This window comes from Silurus aristotelis (genome assembly GCF_946808225.1).
Source record: "Silurus aristotelis genome assembly, chromosome: 6".
Lineage (NCBI taxonomy): Eukaryota > Metazoa > Chordata > Actinopteri > Siluriformes > Siluridae > Silurus > Silurus aristotelis.
Window position 1 is genome coordinate 15,268,700 of NC_139579.1, and position 23,048 is coordinate 15,291,747.

Consider the following 23,048-nt stretch of genomic DNA (forward strand, 5'->3'; position numbering starts at 1 on the left):
CGAGTTTGCGGTGTGTTGTTTTTTTGTAGTGTATTTTCTTTCATTTCTTTTTGCCATTATGGTTTGTTGTGTGTGTAAAAGCCTATTTAATTTTACTTTAAATGGAAATTTTAGAACGTTGCAAAGGGCAAATAAATTCTGTATGTTGTTTGAACCCACTTAAAATAGAGATTGAGCTCCTTAATAGATCGCTTCAATCTTTTGACATCTTTAACTTTACATACACCTGTAAGTATTTTGCTGAATGAATAACATTTAAATCAAACCTGACTGTAACTGGAGAAAGAGTTTAAAGTTTATTTTAGTTTAAACTCCTTGGTTAAAATCTTTGGTTGGGTGAAATATTCTTTCAGAGAAACTGTTCTCATTTTATGGAGCACTGGAATTTATTATAAATTGACTAGTTCCTATTTTGTTTCGAGATTAAGGATGTTCAACAAAATCAACAGCGACGAACACTAATTCAGTTTAATCAATTTTTATTTATATAGCGCATTTAACGATGGACATTATCTTTGTAAAGCTGCATTGAGATAATGTGGTGATAAAAATGAATAAGATGTTCTTTATAAGTGTAAGTTTGTCCCTGATGAGCGAGTCGGTGGCGACTGTGGCAAGAAAAAACTCCCCGAGATGGCATAAGGAAGAAACCTTGGGAGGAACCAGACTCAAGAGAGAACCCATCCTCATCTTGGTTGCACCGAATGTCCATTTATTGCAGCTAAACGATGTTGTGGGATGCAGTGATGGTGATCAGGAGCAAACTGTAGTAATGAGTCAGTGTAGCAGACTGTTGACATTAACTACAGTCCAAATCCATCCTCACAGCTCCCGTTTTTACTCCGTAATCTCATGGAACCACCCAAGGCGTTGATTAGAAATCGTCCCCCCAGTGTGGCCTCCAATCAAAGAGGACACTATCCAGAGGCAGGCCTGGACGAATTGGAAAGATCCACGGAGGGAAGAGTGGCAGGAACAGTGGTCACTGGAACCTCAGGAGCATGTTTAACTCGACCGAGAGACAGTTGGATCTCATCCCTGCTGCTCACATGTATAGGCAATAAATACTGCTGACATACAGCTTTCTTCTTGTATTCGGATTTTGGTGAATCCCAACTGGTGTTATAAGGCTAACTCACAAACGACATCATTCAACAAAAATTTAAATGCACTTTATTATAGTACAAATTAGGGGTGTAAAGATACACATATTCGTACCAAAATTTTTCGGTACAGGGCTACAGGATACACACGTGTAACGAATGCAATCCTTTTTACGTGTAGAACAAAAAAATCTTTAAATCTGAGTTCCCTCAGGAACAAATTAAGTGAGTTTTGAAATTAAGAGTTTGTTTAGTCTCCGCCTTGCACTTTAAATGCGTTTATTATATACTGTATATAATATATATTATATTAGTATTATTATTAGACTTGAAAACATACACAACAATGCCAGGGGTAAAAAAGAAAAGTAAAGAAACAAGTTAGCGCATGCATGAAAACGCTAAAGAATCAATAGCGCTAGCATTAGCCACTAACCAGAGAGTGGCTATCGGATAATGCTAGCGCTATGAATTTATTAGCGTTTTATGTCCAGCTTTAAGAATTTCTGTAAAAGGAGAAAATTTTTACAATTCTGCATATCAAATGAGTGAATGAATGAAGGATGGAGAGAATGAAAACATTTCTAAAATATGCTGTAATAAGTAGAACAGTTAAAGAATTGAATATTAAATGTAAAACACATACACATCTGTATTACCCAAATAGGTTTTAACAAATGAAAGCTATTAAAATAAATGTTTTTCTTTATTTGATTGAATTTAAACAATTTAATTTGTGCCAATTTATTTGATTACTCAATTTAATCAGTATAATAAAAAGTGTATTGCATTAATTCGACTTATTCTATTTTCATTGTATCAAATATTATAAAATCTCATTTAAGTATTATTTAACCGAGCAGATATTTTATTTAAAATTGTTTTCAAAATGGAAACTGTTGATGTTCACAAATGTTAATAATAATAAACTGCGTTAAAAAGAAATGACAAGCAATTTTATGTTTTGCATTTCCTAACCGTACCGAGATTGAACCTGACCGTGAATTAAAAACCGAAACACGTACCGAACCGTGAATTTTGTGTATCATTACACCTCTAGTACAAATGTATTACCCATTATTAATAGACATGAAAACATACACAGGTAGTGATTGTGAAAATATAATGGATAAAATATTTGTACAGCTGTTATATATATTTTCCTCTTTTTTCTTCTCCTTCTATTTATGGGTCAATAGCAATTTCATTCAGACTAACCCTAACTCATTTATTCAAGTCAAATGGATTCTATTGCTATTCCTCTTTATATACTGTATACATTGGAACTAAATATCATATCTTTAGGACCATGATGTAACACCAACCTGTAAATAAGATTACATAAAATGCGATACACAACAGAAATTAATAATTTTTCATTAAAGTGTGGAAGATTTGTGTGGATTTCTGTTCAGATGGGCAGGGGTTCAAGCCCCAGCATTGCCAAACTGCAAGTGCTGGGCCTTTTAACAAGACATTTAACCCTGCTCAAGAAGTGCAATATCATGACTGACTCTGTGCTTTGACCGTAACAAGCTGGGTTATGCAAATAAAAAAAAGGATGTGTAAAAAAAAATAAAGACTGCTTTTTCACTTTTTCTGGTGGGGTTGCAACAGCAGTAGTCTGAGAAGGTCAAGCTTTTCTCTCCCCAGCCACAGATTCTGACTTGTTTGCAAACCAACTGAGACATACTGTTGACTCTGACCTGAGGATTCTAGGTCTGCTCTGAGGTCTCGGAGCAGATGGCATCCTTGTAAAATGCCTAACCACTTTAACTGACTGAGGAGCAGTAGTTCTTCCTGACAACTTCATAAACAAATAAAGAGACCTAAAAATGAAAAAGAACTGGTTGTTAAATGCATATGTTTTCAAAAATATAATGTCTATATTTATGTTGGCTTGGAAACAAACACTGAACCATCAAGAAGGTAGCTGTGGAGAACTTATAATTAATGTTAGCAAAATGAAAAACACGCGCAGTCATAGATATTTAGCACAACAAAAAAGTTGCTTTTGCAGAACCACAATATTCTTTCAAACACACAGGAAAAGTTCACAAAACAAAGGTGTCACATAAATCTCTTTGTGTAATGTGTTCCTGTCAGGATTATGCCTAGACCAACCGGAATATATTACCCATCAGTCCCTGCATGTTACATGTTACTTGTCACCCTTGATTAGCACATGTTTTAAAGTCTCTTCCTACACTTCACTGTTTGTCATTCATACTGTTTGTTGCTCTTGTTTTCATGTCAGGTTAGTTTGTGGTTTGTTTCCTTGTTTCCTTGTATATATTTGCTAGCATTTGTACTTTCTGTATTAATTTCTATTCTCTAATGATTTGTAGGTAGGTTTAACATTTATAAATGATTGTCTTGAATAAAGGTCTAACAGATATATTATTAATATTACCCTAGTAAAAGTGCTCACTTAAAACTTTCACTTGAGTAAAAGTACAAAAATGTTTGCCTTCAAATGTACTTAAGTATCTATTTTTATCACAAGACTCTTTCTTAATGAACTCAGTTTATGTGAAAAGACTCTGTTACTCTTATTAATCGAATGATATTAATGAGTCAAACACGGATTGATATCTAATAAATGATCAAGAGCCCAATGGATATTGGTAATAAGTAGATACCCCCAAGCGGCAATGGCGGTTCTAGCTTAAAACACGCTCTGAGTGAACCACGCCATGACACAACATGTCCTGCGTTGATGTGTTTCAGCTTTGAAAAGCTCCTCTCTGCTTCAGCTACCGTCACTGGATGAGTAAGACATATTCTCAGAGCAGTCCACAAATCTGAATACATTTCTGAGAGCTCCATTTCATGGTATAAATACCATCCTAAATGCATTTGTTGCACAATTGAATTCACATGTCAATTTATCAAACTCTCAGAACCAAGAACAATCAAATTCCTTGGCTAATTCCAGCCATAAGATACATACAACATCTATATCCTTATAATATATGTCTTTTAAAATAACCATTTAAGTTGCACTGGAGATTCCCCATACTGAACTCAGTTCAGGTCCTATTCAGTGTAATCACAGAAATCCATAAGTGCTATTTTAATTACAATTCAACTAGACTATTTAGGTTGTAATTGTTTGTTGCTACACACATTATGATAAATTACATACTATAAATCATATTGTTATGCAAGTTAAAAATAATTTTGTTGCTGTATGCATTAACCGCATAGGTCCCTGGTGGTCTAGTGGTTAGGATGCGGCACTCTCACCGCTGCGGCCCGGGTTCGGTCCCCGGTCAGGGAACCGACCCCAGCCACTCTTAGTGCTGGTCCTAAGCCCGGATAAATGGGAAGGGTTGCGTTAGGAAGGGCATCCAGCGTAAAACATGTGCCAAATCAAACATGCGGATGATCCGCTGTGGCGACCCCTAACAGGAGAAGCTGAAAGAAAGTTTAGTTTATGCTTTAAAAGCATAGCAGGCAACACAGTATAACCTAAGTGATGTACAATTTTTAGCCAATTTCATTAAATGCATTAGCTTATACTATCCTCATAACGAGATGAGTAATAGAGCTGCATATACACCTTTATATTTTGCACGTTTCCCATGGAAACATGGGGATTAAAATTTTCCTCTTTTTTTCTGAATTGGGATCCTGAGGGTTCAGACCTTTTTTTTTTGTCATCCATAATTAGGGGTTCAAGCATGAAATGCTGAATCCCTTTTGTTATTGTAAAGATTTTTATTATTATTATTATTATTATTATTATTATTATTATTACGCCCTAAAACTGATCGTGCAGACTAAACCGTAAGGCCTAAAAAGTTTAAACTTGGCCAGATGGCAGCGCTCAATTTAGGTTAACAAAGTATCAATCCAGTTGGCCAAAGGGGGGCGCTACAGTCCAAAAAACTTAATTTCACACATTTTTCGCCATAGCTCATACAAGGTTTATCGTAGACTCAAAACATTTGGAAGCTTAGAATCCTTGGGTCAAAACAAAGAAAATGCCTATTGACGTATTTGCTTTTTCTAGTAAATTGAGTTATGTTAAAAACATACTTTTGCTAACTAGCCCCAGGTTTTTCGTGCCATCGGAACGAAACCAGTGTAGCAATGTTTAGTTGCAAAGGCTCGCCAAAAACTTCGAAGTAGGTGTGGCTACTTTGACAAAAATGGCTTTAACTCATAATGGGAATGAGATATCTTCACGGAACTTGAAATATCTATGTGCTTTATCTTTGGTTTTGGAAAAAATGTTGCGTAGCTTTGCCACTTGGTGGCGCTACACAAGGAAAAGATGAATAATGGCTATAACTGCGCAACTGTTCATCAGATTGACCTGAAACTTGGCATGTTGTGTCTCTGTCCAATGTGCCAGAAAGGTTTATGAGGATATTTGCGTTCCTTAAAAAACATGGTCGCCATCTGCCAATGACTTTTGAGCACCTGTTTGACAAGGTTACTGGAGGCCAATCAAAACGTAACCCAGTGGACATATTTGACCCATGGCCCTAAATGTCTGAACTTTGAACAAATATCATGTTTTTTAAGTCTGTAAATTGTATATTGCCCAATATTTCAAGCAGACACTAAATTTTCATTTGGTCGACTTATGTTGAGCAACTTTGCCTCAAGGACCACTGCTCTCAATCAAATCCTTCATTAATTAATTTGAATTATGTTAAAAACTTACTTTTACGAACTAGTCCTAGGTTTTTCATCTAATCGGAACCAATCAGTGCACAAATGTTCGCTGGACAGTGGCTATCAATAATTATTAAAAAAAGTTACACTTGTTTTTTAGGCATGGCTACTTTGACAAAAATGGCAATAACTCATGAACGGAATGAGGCATCTAAACGAAAATTTCATAGCTTTGCCATTTGGTGGTGCTAAGAAAGAAAAACAAAAAAAGAAACGGCTATAACGACACCACCGTTCATCCGATCGACTTGATTATTGTCACGCAGTGTCAAGTGTCATATTTGCGTATCTGAAGAAACATGGCCATCATCTGCCAATGACATGTGAGCACCTGTTGGACAAGGTTATCAGAGGCGTACTACAACAAAACTCGGTGGGAATGTTCCTAATTTCTTTTTCCTAATGACCTTCAGTACCTCAGTTGCTTGAACCCCGCTAATCCCTGGGGTTCAGCACGCCTTATTGATACCCCGCCCCTCCTTTCTGAGTGTATGAGGGAACTTCTCTGGTCGATAGGTGCACACAGTCCTGACCAGCTTTATTCACTTTGGCATGACATAATAATTGACATGACTGGGCAAATAAGTGGCCAAAAACAACACAATGATCGATTTTTTTTTTTCGTGGGTGCCCTGTGCCGGCCCCCCCATGAAGATACACATGTCTCATAAATCTGCCACTATATATAATATCTATATTTTATTTATTTATTTATTTATTTATTTATTTATTTATTTATTTATTTATTTATTATTTTATATAATTATGTTCTTTTATTTATGTTATCTTCTTTTTTACTCCTGCTTCAGTTTTAATTATGGTTTAAATTCTTGTGCTGCATATTGCACGTTGCTTTTAGGACTGAGCTCTTTCATGCAGCCCTTCTAGACAACTAGTTGTTAAGGAGGTGGCTATAAATCCTCTAGAGCTAACAAATGCTTTGAAATAGTGATCTTTGTGTTCTTCATAGTCTCATTCAGCATCCTCCTCAGGGCAGTATGTGTGAGGGCAGTATGCTCCTGGGGCCTCTTCCTAACACATTTCGAACAGTTCCAGACTTCTGAAAACGTAGTATTATTTCCCTGATTGCGATTATGAGCAATTTTGCTGTATTTAACAAGTGTGTATTTCTGTATTTCCTCTCAGCATAATTGATGTTTTATGTCTGATTAATACTCCTGGGAAGAAGCTACAACAGAGAGCAAGTGACGGAAAGCAATTAAAAATAAATAATTTCTTAAGGGATGACGAGTTGCTTGTACTAATTATTAATGCAGTCTACATGGTTATCACAAGAAATTTGTTAAACTTTTTGTAGCGATTGTAGAAATTCTGCAAGTTTCTCCAGTTTCTACAAATGATCTCTGAAGCTCAACCAGAATGACCAGCAGTTTCTTAGTCAAATCTCTCACCAAGGCCCTTGTCCCCTAATTGCTTAGTTTGGCCAGACGACCAGCTCAAGGAAGAGTTTATTTCTGGTTTTTCTTAATGTATTTAGTTAAAGAGCTGTGGAGACCACTGTGTATCTGTGCCTTGAAACAAACCTTCACTGAGCTCTCCCAGAAGTTCTTTTGACCTAATGACTTGTTTTTTGCTCAGATATGCATTTTCAGCTGTTAGACCGTATACAGTCAGATGTGTGCATATCTCAATTTACATTTACATTTACATTTGCGGCATTTAGCAGACGCCCTTATCCAGAGCGACGTACAAAAGTGCTTTAAATCTCTAGTAATGAATAAATCTACACTGGTACGCAAGATAACAAACTTAATATAAATATATTTACTTAATATAACTTAATATAAATAAATCATGTCCAGTCAATTGAATCTGTCACAGGTAGACTCCAATTAAAGTGTTGAAACATCTCAAAGATAATCCAAAGACATGGGCCATGCACAGAAACATTTAAGTCTGAATCCTTCTGTCAATGTTATATTTCATGTTTATATTTTTAAGTTGTTACGTTATCATTAGGTCTTTTTTTTTTTTTTTTTTTTTCCCAATATGGGGTATGGAAGGATTACCGTATTTGTGTTCAGAAATTTCTCAGTCTAGACAGGTTTGCGAAGTAATATTGCTGTAATTCCTATTTCACATTCTATTACCAGATAGAGACGTGAAAGGTGAACATCTTATGGAGAACATTCTTAACAGTGAATGCAATTTTCTATTGGAATGTATTTCACTTTAACTGGTCTATTGCATCAGTGCAAAGATTGAAATGCACAAAGCTAAGTTGTACTAGGAGGTGTGTTTGTAATTGGAGAAGGCCCATTTAGAGTCATTTTCCAGGAATGAGAAATACTCTGGATCCACCATGACCAGTATAAAATGGTTACTATCATTACTAAACCATTGCCCCTATATAAGTATTCATTCCACATATCTATAAATGAACTGCTAAATTGTAAAATTACTTCTTTATGGTCAGAGCAATGGCACAGTTCATCAATCAGATTACATGGCCAACACCTAGCTGATATAAATGCAAGTTCTTTGTCTTAGCAAATCTTTATTCAAAACCCCAATTTCACCAAAATAGTTATGGAATTTCCAGGGTATAAGCTGCTTTTTTTTTCCAAGATGCAATAGTGAAGGTTATTCCCCATTGCATTGCAGTTCACTTTCATCAGCTTCTAAGCTATATTTAAGGGTGAGGCTGTAATCAGAGAAGGGAATGAAAGTCATATTCCAGTAGGTGTTTTGGTCCATGTAAAGAAATGCACTTTATAAGCATTGTTTTTTCATGTTATAATTAATCTTTTTGACTGCTGTGGGCCCCTTTATCAAGAAAATCTGTTTTAAAAATGTATTCTTTCCTGTCTGTATCCTTCAAGTGCAAAAGTAAGAAGAACAGAAGAAAGCTAGTTTTCTTCCACCACCTCATAGCCAATACAATATAATTTAGAGGAATTCTTTTCAAATGCAAACTATTGTAGTACTGCATTACACGTTAAGCACGAGGAATACAGGAATAAAGATCATTATGGTTTATTTGAAACCACACCACAATACTATGGTGTCATGGATGAATCTTTATCCTACTTCATCATTTAATCCCTACTGTTTTCTTTCTTGCATTTATTGAGTCTAATGACAGCCAGTGTGATGTCTTTACCTCACAGCTCCAAGTTCTCCAAGTTCATGGGGGTCCAGAGGTTTCCCCCAGGTTCTCCAGTTTATTTCCATCTCCAGAAACCCTTCAATCGGTGTACTGGGTAAGCTGTGAATTGGCATATGAATGTGTTTGCTTAGTGCACCGTATAGGCTGTATGGATTACTGAAAGTGTGTGAGTGAATGTTTTATTGATGTGGACATAATTAATGGAAATTTTAACAATACACTAAACAGTATGGACTGCTGTGATGCTTGGAACACTGGATGACATACTGTATAGTAATATATTTTACAATTCTGTGAACAAGTTTGCTATCTGGATTTTAGTTGCAATGAACAGACACTGAAATCCATTGTACTGTACAGTTGTTATTACAATAATGATATAAAGTACAGCTTTCTTCAATGGGTCAGAAAGCAGATGTGGTGCTGTTGCTTTTGTTAGTACAGATGGGTTGAAGGGAATACAATCATGTGAAAAAATAAAGTACACCCTCTTTGAATTCTATTGTTTTACATATCAGGACATAATACATATGACATATAACACTGTTTCATTATTTAGTTGACAAAAATCATTAGGTCATATTAAAAAAAAAATAAGTATACCTTATGATTCAAGAGCTCATAGAACCACCTTTAGCAGCTATAACTTGAAATAATCACGTACTGTATGACATCCATTCTCACATCATTGTGGAGTAATTTTTCACTCTTCTTTAGTGTTTTATTTCATTGAGGTCTTGTGGGCACTTGTTGCACAGCTCTCTTAATGTCCTGCCACAGCATTTTAGTTGGGTTGAGATCTGGACTTTGACTGGGCCATTGCAGCATCTCGATTCTTTACTTTTTCATCCATTCTGTTGTGCTTTTGATGATGTACTTGTGATCATTGTCCTGTTACATGATTCAATTTTAGCCAAGCTTCGGCTAAAGATGACCTTATGCTGTTTCTAGAATACTTTGGTAAACAGAGAATTCCATGGTCAACTCTATGTCTGCTTGTTGTCCAGGTACTGTGGCTGCAAAACAAACACAAATCATCCGCACTAAACCAACCGTGCTTCTCAGGAGGTATGAGTTGATTATACTAATATGCTTTTTCCATTATGGCCAATCATGTTCACTTTAGTCTCTGTCCAAAGAAAATTGTTCCAGAAGTCTTGTGGTGTGTTCAGATGCAACTTTGCAAACCTGAGATATGCTCTTTTTGGACAGAAAATGCATTCTCCTGGTAACCCTTCTAATCAAACCATACTTGTTGAGTCCTTTTCTAATTGTACTGTCATAAATTCACATTTAACATGCTAACTAAGGTCTATAGAGTATGAGAGGTAACTCTTGGATTTTTTGCAATTTCTCTGAACATTGGGATCAATTTGCTGCTTCACATATCTGGGAAGTGATTTCCACTGAATAATGATCCTCACTGTTGAATTATGAGCTTTAAATTGTTTGGAAATGGACTTATAACCCTTCTCAAACTGATAAGCAGCAACAGATGTGTCTTTAAGATCATTGCTGATCTCTTTTCTCCTTGGTATTGAATTAACATGCACCTGAATGCTTGAGACCAGCAAACTGTTAAAACTTCAGCTTTTATAGAGGTGGTCACACTTGCTGATGATCAATTATTTAAGGGCATTTGTTTGTTTAGTTTAATAGCCAACATCAGAAGCAATTCGAATAGAAACATACACATTTTTGTAGTCCTTCTATTTGAGGTGCCACTGCTATTGTTCACACTATATTTCGGTTGCAATTTCCCTTGTCTGATATGTTGTGCCAAAACTTTGAGAATTTAGCAGTGGGAACCTTAACACTTAGTCTATGTCCACATTCAGCTGGATAGACCTGAAAAATAGATTTTTAAAAACACTGTCTATACATGCATTTTGAAACGTTTTCCAGGGCTTGCTAGTTCATGCTGATGCGTCCCTTTACATGTTTAAAAACTTTTAGCCTTCTGTTCATCAGGCATTTATTTACTCTTCGTCTCATAGAGATGTTTACTTGCAAGTGCATGAAGTCAAACAACGCTGTTAAGCTGGAGTTAAAACGTGTTTGTTTTGAATTGAAAGGGTCACGTGACTAAAAAATACATCATGGTATTTGAATACCTCCGTTTTCTCAGTCCATACTACAATGAGAAAATTGTCACTTGAAAGCACCTCATCCACACAAAAATCTTTTCTTGGTCAAAGAATATGCTGGAAAGCTAAAACATTACAGTGAAAACAGTTAAATTATGCTTTTTCAAACTTGTGTGAATTTATTTAGACGTAGCTTGAACCACCACAAGCTGGAATCTGAGCCCACACTATGCTTTATCAGTTAAGCTGGCTACAGTGCCATGCAAATGACCTCAGCTGTCCTTATGCTCTGTTCATATCAAGTACAAATAACCTGGAACCTGGACATTTCCACACCTTGACTCACCATAAGTCTTTTAGTTTCAACCATTTTCTGGTTTAAAAAAAAATAGATTTTAGATAGATTTTTTCACTCTGACACAAACTGATCAGCATATGGCAGAACTATGACCGGTCAGCCTTAAGGTAACGGTATTCCACACATTGTCTTGTAAATCATGTCTATTCCTCCATTCAATAAATATAAGATACAAAATATTGCCTGTAACAACATTTTCTTCCACTGATGGTTAGTTAAATATTGACAAGAGGAGTTTTATTTGTCCAACAGAATTTCCAAAATGTTTAATTTTCTTGTTATTCCCACATCGTCCTTCATTCTACATTTGGTTAAATCCAAACTCTCTCTCTCTATGTTGTGCTCTATCTACAACTTCTTATCGAGGCCATTTTGAATTTTTTAGATATTTGCCCCAGTTCTGCTCAACCATGGTCAAATAACCCAGATAACAGCCACAAGAGGACCAAATTTGCTTGAAATAAAAGTAAAAAAAGTAGTCAGTTTAAATAAATGTCTCTGTTGTAAGTGGTTATGTCTTATGATGTTGGACTTCTGACCAGAAGGTTGTGAGTTCCAATTAAACCACCACTAAGCTGCCACAGCTGGCTCCTTGAGCAAGGCTCTTACCCCTCAACTGCTCAGCTGTATGAATAAGATACAGTAAAACAACGGTGGATGAGCATAATTCGTTTGTGAATATTGCTTGTAGGTCCATTCCCTTGTATGTTCGAACTAGTTTTCCCCATTAGAATTAATGTAAATGTGATTTAATCCGTTTCGAAACCTCATTCAATCGCTTATTTCTGCACTAGTATTTGTAGCCTATTTTGACAAACAAATACACCGCAAATTTAACAGTTACCCATGTGGTAGTGGTTGATTGCGAGTGTGAGTACGCACACCAGGCGCGTACTATTTGACTATTTCCTTCTTGGTTTCAAAGGTAATTTTATTTACTTTGGTTTTCCCAGCACCATCACTGATTTTCTTGGGAGACATTTTTCAAGATTTCTAGTGTAATAAAAATAAACCGCTAAAGAAGTTACGTTTTTGCTGCACTGAACAACGAGAGCGACCGAGCGACACGAGATGAACTAAGCGACCGATGCTACCCTCGGCCGAAAGTGGGGAGCCGGCAGCGTGGGTTTGCTCGTGCCTTCGAAATTTGCTCGCAAAATTTGACCGTATGGTCGCTCGTATCTTCGTTTGCTCGTACTATTAGTCGCTCGAACAACAGGGTTTTACTGTACTGTAATTCTAAGTCACTTTGGATAAAGGGGTCTGTCAACAACCATTCATCTAAATGTAAATGCAAATGTACCAGACATCAGCCACATGATGACCAAATTATCTTGAAATGAAAGTGTTGAATGATGTAGTCAGTTAAAAATGGATGTCTATGTTGTAAAAGCCAATAAACTAATCTACTTTAGATGTTCCTGCGAGGGACTTTATGTCGATGCATCTCGCTATATAGCTGCCATGTCCCTTTAAGAAACTCCATATTGTCCGAGCGTGTGATGCGTCAACACCGAGGGAACGGATGGGGCTGTTACGTAAAAGAAAACATCAATGATGGAAATAAATAAATAAATAAAAGCAGAGTAAAGTGATCGTTAGTTGTGATCAGGTATCGGCACATATGGTCGTTTGATTTGTATATCCGTCTGGCAATGCGCGAGGAAAATACAGCTCGAGGAGGGACAGCAGAGACAGAGACGGAGACAGAGAGAGACAACATAGAGAAGAAAAACCGAAAGACCGAATTAAAACGTCACTAATCCATGCGCTCGTGAAGGAATTAAGCAGCCACCTACACTGTTAGGTTCAGGTATGGACTTGGCATTTGCAACTTTTCCTCCGGTCGCGTGCTGACTGTAATGAGTTTTTTATTTTGTTGTATTTTTTGAATACCTTGAGTTGTACTTTGCATTTGTGTGGCTCTCAGAGTCTGGGGTCCACCACTGCATGTTGTTTCGATGGGCTGTTTTGCGTTTCATATTCTTGATTATGAATCTTTGTGCAAATGCAGTGAAAATAAATCAGCTATTAATCATTGCTTTGAGTCCGGCTGTATGACTGCATTGTTAGATCGAAGTATTGATGGGAAATTTTTCCCCCTCGGAATACAGTCATAAAATGAATAATAACAGACTAAAAATAAGAAAACACTTGACTTTGATCCGTTGTTGTTGATGTTTTTGTTGTTGCTGCTGCTGCTGTTGATTGTGTTTCAATGTGGAAACCCCTCGAACTTCAGCTAAAAGTTCACCTTCCATGTCTGACTTTAAAGTTCAGTAACCTTGACAAAAGCTGAAATAAAAACCTGCCACATCAGCCTGTTCACACTGAATCAGCTTTCCATCTCCAGGTCTAGTAATTGCATGGCTTTTTCTTCTTCTTTCTTTTTCAATGTTAGAGGTCTCCTTCCACATTCATCTGATCGTTGTACCTTTTTATCCTCTTCATTCATATGAACTCAACTAAACTCACACACACACACACACACACACACACACACACACACACACACACACACACACACAACTGTGTGACAGACTGATCTGTACAACCCGGACTCAACACACACTCGTACTCACTTCGCACACCCATGACTTCATTACTACAAACTGTTTACATGGCGTTTTTTCCTGAACTGCTGCTATATTTGCTCTTTTGCACAACATTTTGTTTACATTTTGGCTACTGTTCAATTTCGTTCACTTTGTCCTGTTATAACAGGTTTACTGGCTGAGCTATTTTGTGTTTTGTCTTGCACTGTCCTGTATTGTCTTTGCACTGTCTTGTGTTGTCTTGAACTGTCCTGTGTTGTCTTTAACTGTCTTGTGTTGTCTTTGCAATGTCTTGTCCTGTCTTTGCACTGTCTTGTGTTGTCCTGCACTGTCCTGTGTTGTCTTTGCACTGTCTTGTGTTGTCTTTACACTGTTTGCACCAGGTTGCACACATGCACTTTATGTGGCGAGGACACTTACTAGTCCTTAGCCCTGTGTTTTCTGTTTCTGTGATTGTTGTTTAATGTAGCATCAGGGTTCTGTAGGAACATTGATTCATTTCACTGTGTACTGCGTCAGCTATATATGGTTGAAATGACAATAAAAGCTTCTTGACTTGACTTGAAAAAACGTTTAGACTCCTATTGACATTTAAATTCCCTGTTCATCCATCCATTATAATTTTTTTAGGTATCTCTGTTACTGTAACAATAAAACAGTACAGCCTTTGGACGTTGCGTTGAAAGTCAGCTTCTAAAGCCCGGATTTCACTAGGATTGTGTACGTGCAACCAATAAGTCCAATAATGATTGGATTACTTGCACAATCGAATTAAAAAGCGTTCCAGGTAAACACCGCGATCGATCTGAATAAAACGCCGATCAGCTCGAAAGGTGATACGATCAGGTAAATTTGAAAAAAAAAAAAGGTTATGTAAATGCTGGAATCTGTTTTTTTCTTAACTGGAGTAAAAAATACCTTGCGCATACACCCTATAATGTGAAAATGGTTAATTCAGGAATGTTAGTAATGCACATCTAAATGAATATGAGTTACAGTGTTTAGGGAACATGTAAACCGTTTCTACGGAATCCACATTCAGATTTCATTTGGATTTACAAAAAAAAAAAAACCCTGTGCTTTGCATGCACGCATTCCCGCTGTGTGAGTTCAGGAATCTTTAAAGATTACTGGCAAATTATTTAAACAGTCAGGGCCAATTCTGTAAGGAGCTGTGCGATAAAGTGTATCTCAATGTCAGATAATATGATGATGATCCCTTAATGATAGAGTAGTCTTTAAAGAAAATTACTGTTGTGTGTGTTCCAGGCTCGTAAAAAATGGTGTGTGTGTGTGTGTGTGTAAACAGATCCAAAACTCTGCTCTGGTACACCATGTCCTGCACATTTTAGAGTTTTCTTACTTCTAACATACCCGTTTGAATCCAGAAAGTGGGTGTGAAGATCTCGGTTAATTAGCTGATTAGTTGAATTAGTGTTAGTGTGTTGATGGCAGGGAACGCATTAAAATGTGGAGTACTGGGGGTTGGGAGACTGTGCTGTAAGGCATGACAAGAAAAGACAATAAAAAAATTTCCATGATACCACAGGGTGAAATAAATGGCCTATTATACTGACAGCAGCATATGTACTTTCCAACTGTGAAGTTTATGCTTGTTGTTAATTCATAGCTTTCCGTGTGCAAGAGTTAAAACACGGTGGAGACATGCACGTTTTTATATGTTATCATGTTGCCATATCCAAAAATAGTGAAGACTATATTATTATTAATATTATTATTATTATTAATATTAATAATAGCTGTATTGCTTAGGATGCGCACTAAGATGTCTGTGGTGTATTTCCCCTGATGGACCAATCTCCCGAGCAAATAGATATCAAATTACCCAATTCACAAGAAAACAAAAAAAACCCCTAAAAAACAGTTTGTTCCTATGTTTTTGATCACAGCTTCAATAGGGCCCACCTGTAGAGTGCTGTGTGCCAGTCCAGACTTCATTAAGACCAACAGAAAGCCCTGAGAGGGCATTAGCAAACAAACATGTGTTAGCCTGACTGATCCTGCGGGATCCGACGAAAACGTTGAAGTTTTTTTTTTACTTCTTCGCGTTTATGGGAGCAGGTGGTCTCACATGAAGCTCACAGGACCAGTGTTCATTAATACGGCAGTGTATTGGGTGTTTGCACCGTGCTTCCTGACACATTTACAATATTTGTTCATTAGTAGCTGCTTTATCATGGTTAGTGGTTTGAATGATTCATTCAGGAACAGGATTAAAAAACCTGGGAATGCGTATTTTTTTATTATAATGGTTAAGGCTAGAGAACATCCCCTTCCCTGCTAGGCTCTACGTGTGGGTTGATAAAAAAAAAAAACCCGGTGCTTTAGTGAATGTAAACATACATTTTACTTCCATTATAGTTTCTTCCCTTGGAAGATCCCCAGTTTGATTTCTGGTTCATTAAGTCGTTGTGAGAAATTTGAGTGAGTTTATATGATCTTGACGGACACGTAGTCACTTTGTCTCTTAGTTAAACAGACACACAGGCATGATAGGATACAAGTGTGCTAGACACTATACACAGTTTAGCATTCTCTGTACTTTAACACAGTAGAAACCTTATGGATTATTTACTAAACATGGATTTGGGTGAAATAACATCATTCCCTGTGATTTTCTCTGTTAATTCAATTAAATTAAAATGTTGAATGTATTTCCTGCAAGTGATGAAGTCATTTAGATAACAAACATTGACTGCTCTTGAACCAGTTTCTCAACTCTTGAGTCTGAATTTATTCTTTTTTTTAACAAAAGAGCAGTGAATAGCAGAAATGTAGCTGTAGCAGAAACCCCAGGGTAGAAAGCACTTGTACAGGTATGGGAAGAGCACAATTACAGCACATTCTTTTTTTCCAGACTTGCTGCCAGTTGCACAGGCTTCCTAAAAAGCGTCTAGGAAGACACTATCAGCTTATGACCCATTCATCATGAGGTCGAAAATTAAGGCAGGCATCAAGGTGCATTCTGTCCTTTTTTTTTTTTTTTTTTTTTTGCAAGTAGAGTTAATGCAGAAGGTATTTAAATTTTTTTAATAAAAAGGTAAATACCAGCTGCATTAACTCTACTTTTTTAATGCGAGGAATGAAACGTTAAGTCCGTAACATATGTGTAATATACGTGAATACAAAACAAATGAATATATATTTGCATTTCCTTTTCGTTGACGCATCCAGCGAGTATGTACACAAGCTGCAACAGTGCAACTGGCATTCTTTACATACTTGCTCAACTATCTTATATACATCAAGAGGATTTAATGCATTGTTCACTAGAAGCACCTCATCAGAGCCAAAACATCTCTGTCCATCAGGTCTCCAAGTCAGAACTGTTTAATGTTTAACTTTTTCATGTGTGGCAATGTTAAACAAACTGGCAGTGTGTATAGAAACATGGGGATGACCTAAACCCCAAAATTGCATTGGTAATAGATTTTTAGCAAATGATACTTCTTTTTGTTATAACAAAAAATTATTATAACTGCTACACAAATATGCTGGTACAGTTGAACCTTTTGAGGATTTTATTTATGCACCAATAATGTTTGATCACATTTTTTCACATTCCGGAGTTTTACAGATATTGAAATTAGAGCTGCAACAACTAATAATAAACGATAACTAACAAATAACAAATAAACAAATGAAATTCGTTGTTAACGCATGCCGTTATCGATTAGTTAGGCTGCTCAAGTTACGGGTTTGCGTGACTGTAAGATTACACAGCCGCCCGGGAAAATGGCGGACAGTACAGGGTCAACTGGCAGCAGGAAAAAGTGTGGGTCCCAATTCCTTTAAGGCATGAGAGCATTTTATATTGACCGCAACTGAAACGCAAAGAAAACTGTACCTAGAAGCTTGTGTTGAATTGAGGTACCACAGTGATGCACGAGCACAAAAGAAAGACTCTGGTGTCATGAAACATCAGCACGGTGAGCAAAAACTGTAGAATCCTCATCATGTGAAAATGGTATAGTTTAATGAGGTGCTATTGTGTAAACTGTTCAAACTTCAGGACGGTCGCACTGGATTCCTTCTGTCGCGAGCATCATGTGACGCAATCAGCTCGCTCACGACACAGTGATGGATTCAATAAAACGGTGCAAACAAACACTAAATCTAAAAGCAGCAAATAACAGCAGCAGTAAACAATTAAATTTTTTTAGTCACTGTTCTTCTTTCCATTCTCTTTTTATAGCATTTGCCTACTACAACAGTTAATTTATCTGTTTTCAAACGTGATTTACTGCCGTTCAAATGCTTGTTTTCAATGTTTGTATATTTCATTTGTGCATATATCATTGACTTATTATACAAAATTAAATGGATTCTAGATGCTTATCTTCAAAAAAGGAACAAAATATCTGTGTATTTTTTGTAATAATATATTTTTTTAAAACAATGTTGTATTATATTTTATATAGATTTTTTAAGCATGGTTGTCAACTTGCCATCTTCAAAATACAATACAAATGTTAATTTACACAAATTGCTACCCTTTTCATGCTTAAATGCTATAATTTATCAAATAATAATAATTTTCTTTTAAAAATTCAATCAATCTAAAAGAAAAAAAAATTGTCCGAATAATCGGTCATCAAAATAATTGTTAGACGCAGCCCTCATTAAAATCTACTATAATCTACCAAATCGACCCGGTACTTGCCCATATCACAGTGATGTGACCACCTTTTGAAAACAATTGCTAAGCATTTTTTGCTCAGAATGAATAATTGAATGGACATTATTTATCAACTTTAATCACTTTTCATTTCTCATGATTAATATCACCTTTAAAAGTTTCTGCTTCACCAATGCTTGTAACTGTTCTTCTATCTTCTAATGATTCGTCTTCTGCACACAAGTCGTCTCAGGGAAGTAACCTGTTCAAATTCGTACTGGATATTTTTCACATGATGAATGATTCAAAGTAATACAAACAAGCGAACAATAAGATTTAGAAAACAAATCAGATTTAATTATGGATACTTGCATTGTGACTGTAACCTGTGACATTCCTGCAATAACTAATGTGATTAATAGTGTGAAAGGGTTCAACTACCCATTTACTGCATTACAAATTGTCCCCATGAGGCCGGGAATAAGGGTCGACCTTGTGGGGACAGGGTTTGTCCGTATAAGGAAAACTGAATTTCCACAAATAATGCAACTTAAATAAGCTGTCGGAATAGCATGCAGTAGAAGACAAAGCATTAATGCATAGACAAATAATAATGTCAGAGGAAGGTCCAAACAACTATGATAAGACTTTACTAGTTTATACTGGATTGCTTTAACATTGCAGTGATAAAACGTCTATAGTTTGTGCTCTAGAAAAAAATTACCTTAAGTTTGAAGTAAATCCAAGTACCATACATTAGTTATAAAATCTATAAATATAGTCAGTAAGCACATTCTTGTTTAGATATTAAGGTAATTTAATGGGATATATAATTGAAGAGACCCATAAAGGTTTAAAACAGTTGAAATCTGGTGACTGAGGAGGCTGTGGAAGGTGTTTTTCTTTATCCTGGGGTTCAGCAAAACACTCCTGAATAATTATAGCGACTTATACAGAAAATCATCAGGAACAAATGTTTGCACCGTACAGGTGCACCTGGTCCTAGAAAAATTGTCTCTCATTTGCTGGCTTTCACACGACCGTGCAAAGCATTCACTGAACCTAATTCTGAGTTCTCCTGTAAAGTGTTTGTCTATGTGAGATGCATTTATGGCCACCATGGTTGTAAAGACTTTATCCTCTCTTTTCAGCTCGAGCTCGAGTGAGGCCAATTTTTTCTCTGACCTCTCTCATCAACGAGGCACTATTCTGTGTAATCTCTAGAGACCGTCATGCATGAAAATGCCTGAAGAGCAACAGTTTCTAAAACACTCAAACCAGCCCATCTGGCAACCAACAACCATGGCACAGTCAAGGTTACTAAAAATCCCTTTCTGATGTTTGATGTGAACTTTAACTGAAGCTCTCCTGTCTCTTCTTGATTTTATAAACTGTGGTGCCACATGATTGGCTGTTGGATAATTGCATGAATGTTCAGGTGTACAGAAGCGTGAGATTAAGACCTGGTGTATATAGAGTTACAGTTTTACTTGTATAAAAGAAAAACACTGAATATGAGGTTAAAATTCTGATTTGGGTAATGTACCCAGGGATCAAAAGTATTCAGACAGTTGGCTGATAAAAATCTCCATGATAGATAGATAGATGGATGGATGGATGAATAGATAGATACTTTACTCATCCCAATGGAAAATTTACATTTCATTTGTGTGCAATTCCCTCATTATTTTTCTTACAAGCAGATAAATAGTCTGGAGTTGTTTTCACGTGTGTGGTATATGCAGTCTGTTGCTGTTATTGATTAATTTGAAATCCAAGGAGCTCTCACTGTTCATGAAGCAAGTCATCATTAACATGCAAAATCAAACCAAATCCATGAAGGAGATCGCAAAAACATCAGGTGTGGCCAAATTAAGTCTTTGGGACATTCTTTAAATAAATGAATGTACTGTGGGAGCTCATGAACACCAAAAAGCTCTCAAGAGCATGGTAAACAACTTTGAAAGATGAGAGAGGACAGTTGTCTGGATAAAAAAACAACCTTCAGGTGGTAGGTGTATTTGTGTCAAAGGCAGCATTTAAGAGAAACCTTCATCACAGTATGTACCAAAGGATTTCTTTGAACAAGATGTGAATCAAATTTTAATTAGCCAAAAATAAACTTTGAAAAGGCTATAGTTCCTGAACAAAACCTTATGGATAGATTTATGCATATGTCTGGGTTTGGGGTTGTGAAATATAATTATTGATTACAACCTTTTTTTTTTTGTTTCCATTCCGAGGCAGAGGATAACACAAAATGCCATGACAAGATACATCGTCTTTAACATATAAATTTAACATCTAAATATGAGGTAACAGTAATTGTGGGAATCCAAACTTTGAATTCAGTCCAGAAGGAAATGAAGCCAGCTGCATGAACAAACATTAGAAAAAGTGTTCTAGTTCTGTAGAAATTGGCTTCAGAGTCTTCAGCACAAGGAGCTGCCAATATTTTGGGTGATCAAGAATATCAACTTTCCTGTAAACATGTCTTCCAGAATTATTCACACCTATAATTAAAATCATAGTTTTAAATAAACGTTGAGCTCAATATTTGCAGTTTGATAAACTATCTTCTCTCCATAATGTATGGCAGAATTATGGAATATTTTACCTGAATGCAAATGAATTGTTATGAAAATTTTAGATTGCATTTGCTCCCAGTTTGCTCATGTTGCCTTTTCCCATGCCCATTTCCCATTCTTGTGGGATAATGTGAGGTCTATCTAATCTATCTATCTATCTATCTATCTATCTATCTATCTATCTATCTATCTATCTATCTATCTATCTATCTATCTATCTATCTATCTATCTATCGTTAGGGTTAGGGTCAAATGAGCATGGAGATTTTTATCAGCTAACTGTCTGATTACTTTTGATTAACCATACACAACACATTGTACTTGAATTGAATTTGGTAATGGGTATAAAAATATATAAAGTGAAAAAGAAAATTGGGAAAAGAAAAAAAAATCAATAATCACACCTAGACCACAAGAAAAAGCTTTAAATTTACATTGAGCCCGTGAGCCCACACAGTGTGGAGGATTGGAAAGAGACAAAAGATCACAGTTTTAGAATGACGCTTTCGTCAATTCTTGTGGTTGTCGAGTTTCAAAGTAAATTCCACTTTTGCAACACGCTGTTTGTTCCAAGAATTAAAGCCTCAGAGTGAATCTTACAAAAGGCAGCACCTGGATTTCACCTGTAGTTGTGGTGAAGATGAAACCAAAAGCCATTTTTCTGTTCACGCACATCATCATCTAGCTTGGTGGAAAACGGGGGTTTTATTCATGGAAAAGCACCTGATAGATACTAAAATATAATATAATAAAGGTGTGTCAGTGACGCTTTGGGAATGCTTTTGTTGCTTGTTTAAATGCTCCTGTGTACAGTAGATAGATGGAATCATGAATTTTGCAAAGTACGAGGATATTTAAACACAAATCCCGGTTGCCTCAAGGAGGTTCAGACTTGTTCATAGATTGGTCTTTTAATAATATCATAAAAATGCTTCCAAATCAAGTTCGAAGTGCTTAAAGAAACATAAAATCAAAGTTTTGCCTCAGGGTATGAACCTTTCAAGTGAGATATTTATTGCTAGTCTGTGCTACATTAAAAGCTGTCGATTGACTAGTTGCACGATTGAGTTTTTAATGTGGGTTTTTCTTTTATGTGCACTGTCAGAGATTATATATGAGAGACCCTCAAATAGAGCACTTCTCTGCTGAACACGCCACAAGTTTGAACTGAAACCAGTCACCTTTCATTTGATCTTAACATGCTGCTTTGCTTTAGAGTGAAACAAAAAAGACAAGACATAGCAAGTTTGTTTTAATGGGAGTATGGGCACCCAAGCACAAGTGTGTGAATGCTTTCATTGTTTACTGTGAGTACAAATGGCAGAACCTTTACTTCATGGCTGCCCACACACCCAAACACAGCCAAGTGTGCCAAACACTTATTTATCTTCAGCGCCATTATGTTCTGTCCGATGTAGGGTGTAAACAGAGTGAATAGGAAACCTTTTAGCATTTGCTCTTTGAAGATACAGGATTTTTCTTGGATCCTAAAAAAGATAAGCAACATCCAAAATGTTACTGTGGTTGAATAGAAATAAATAGTTTAGCAGAAGCAACAAAATGCGGATTAGCCATACCAAAATGCGAGAGTTTGGGTTTTCTCACAGCGTAAACGTATGGAGAGAGGATAAAGACAAGAGCTGAGTGTTCTGGGTCAACCTAATCTAGGACTAGTGATCAATGATATCTCACAACCGAAATATGCTAAATTAATGTTTACATTTTAGTAAAACATCTATATTTGTGACTGTACCAAAACCACCATTACAGCATTGTGTATAATACTTGTAATAAAAATACTTTAAAAACATTCATGAAAGAAATAAACCTACAGAGTGAACAATGTCTTAGTCAGAGTACTACATTACTGTATTATTTTTTATCAATTCAAAGCACTTT

General features: G+C 36.3%; 1 protein-coding gene across 1 annotated transcript in view; it reads left to right on the forward strand.

The window, feature by feature from the left end:
- The first annotated feature begins 12,853 nt into the window (after positions 1-12,853).
- bahd1 (bromo adjacent homology domain containing 1) overlaps positions 12,854-23,048 on the forward strand; it is a 61,678-nt gene continuing 51,483 nt past the window's right edge. The window contains exon 1 of the mRNA XM_083543661.1: positions 12,854-13,180. The gene's annotated coding sequence lies outside the window, so the exon portion shown is untranslated. The remainder of the gene's footprint in view (positions 13,181-23,048) is intronic.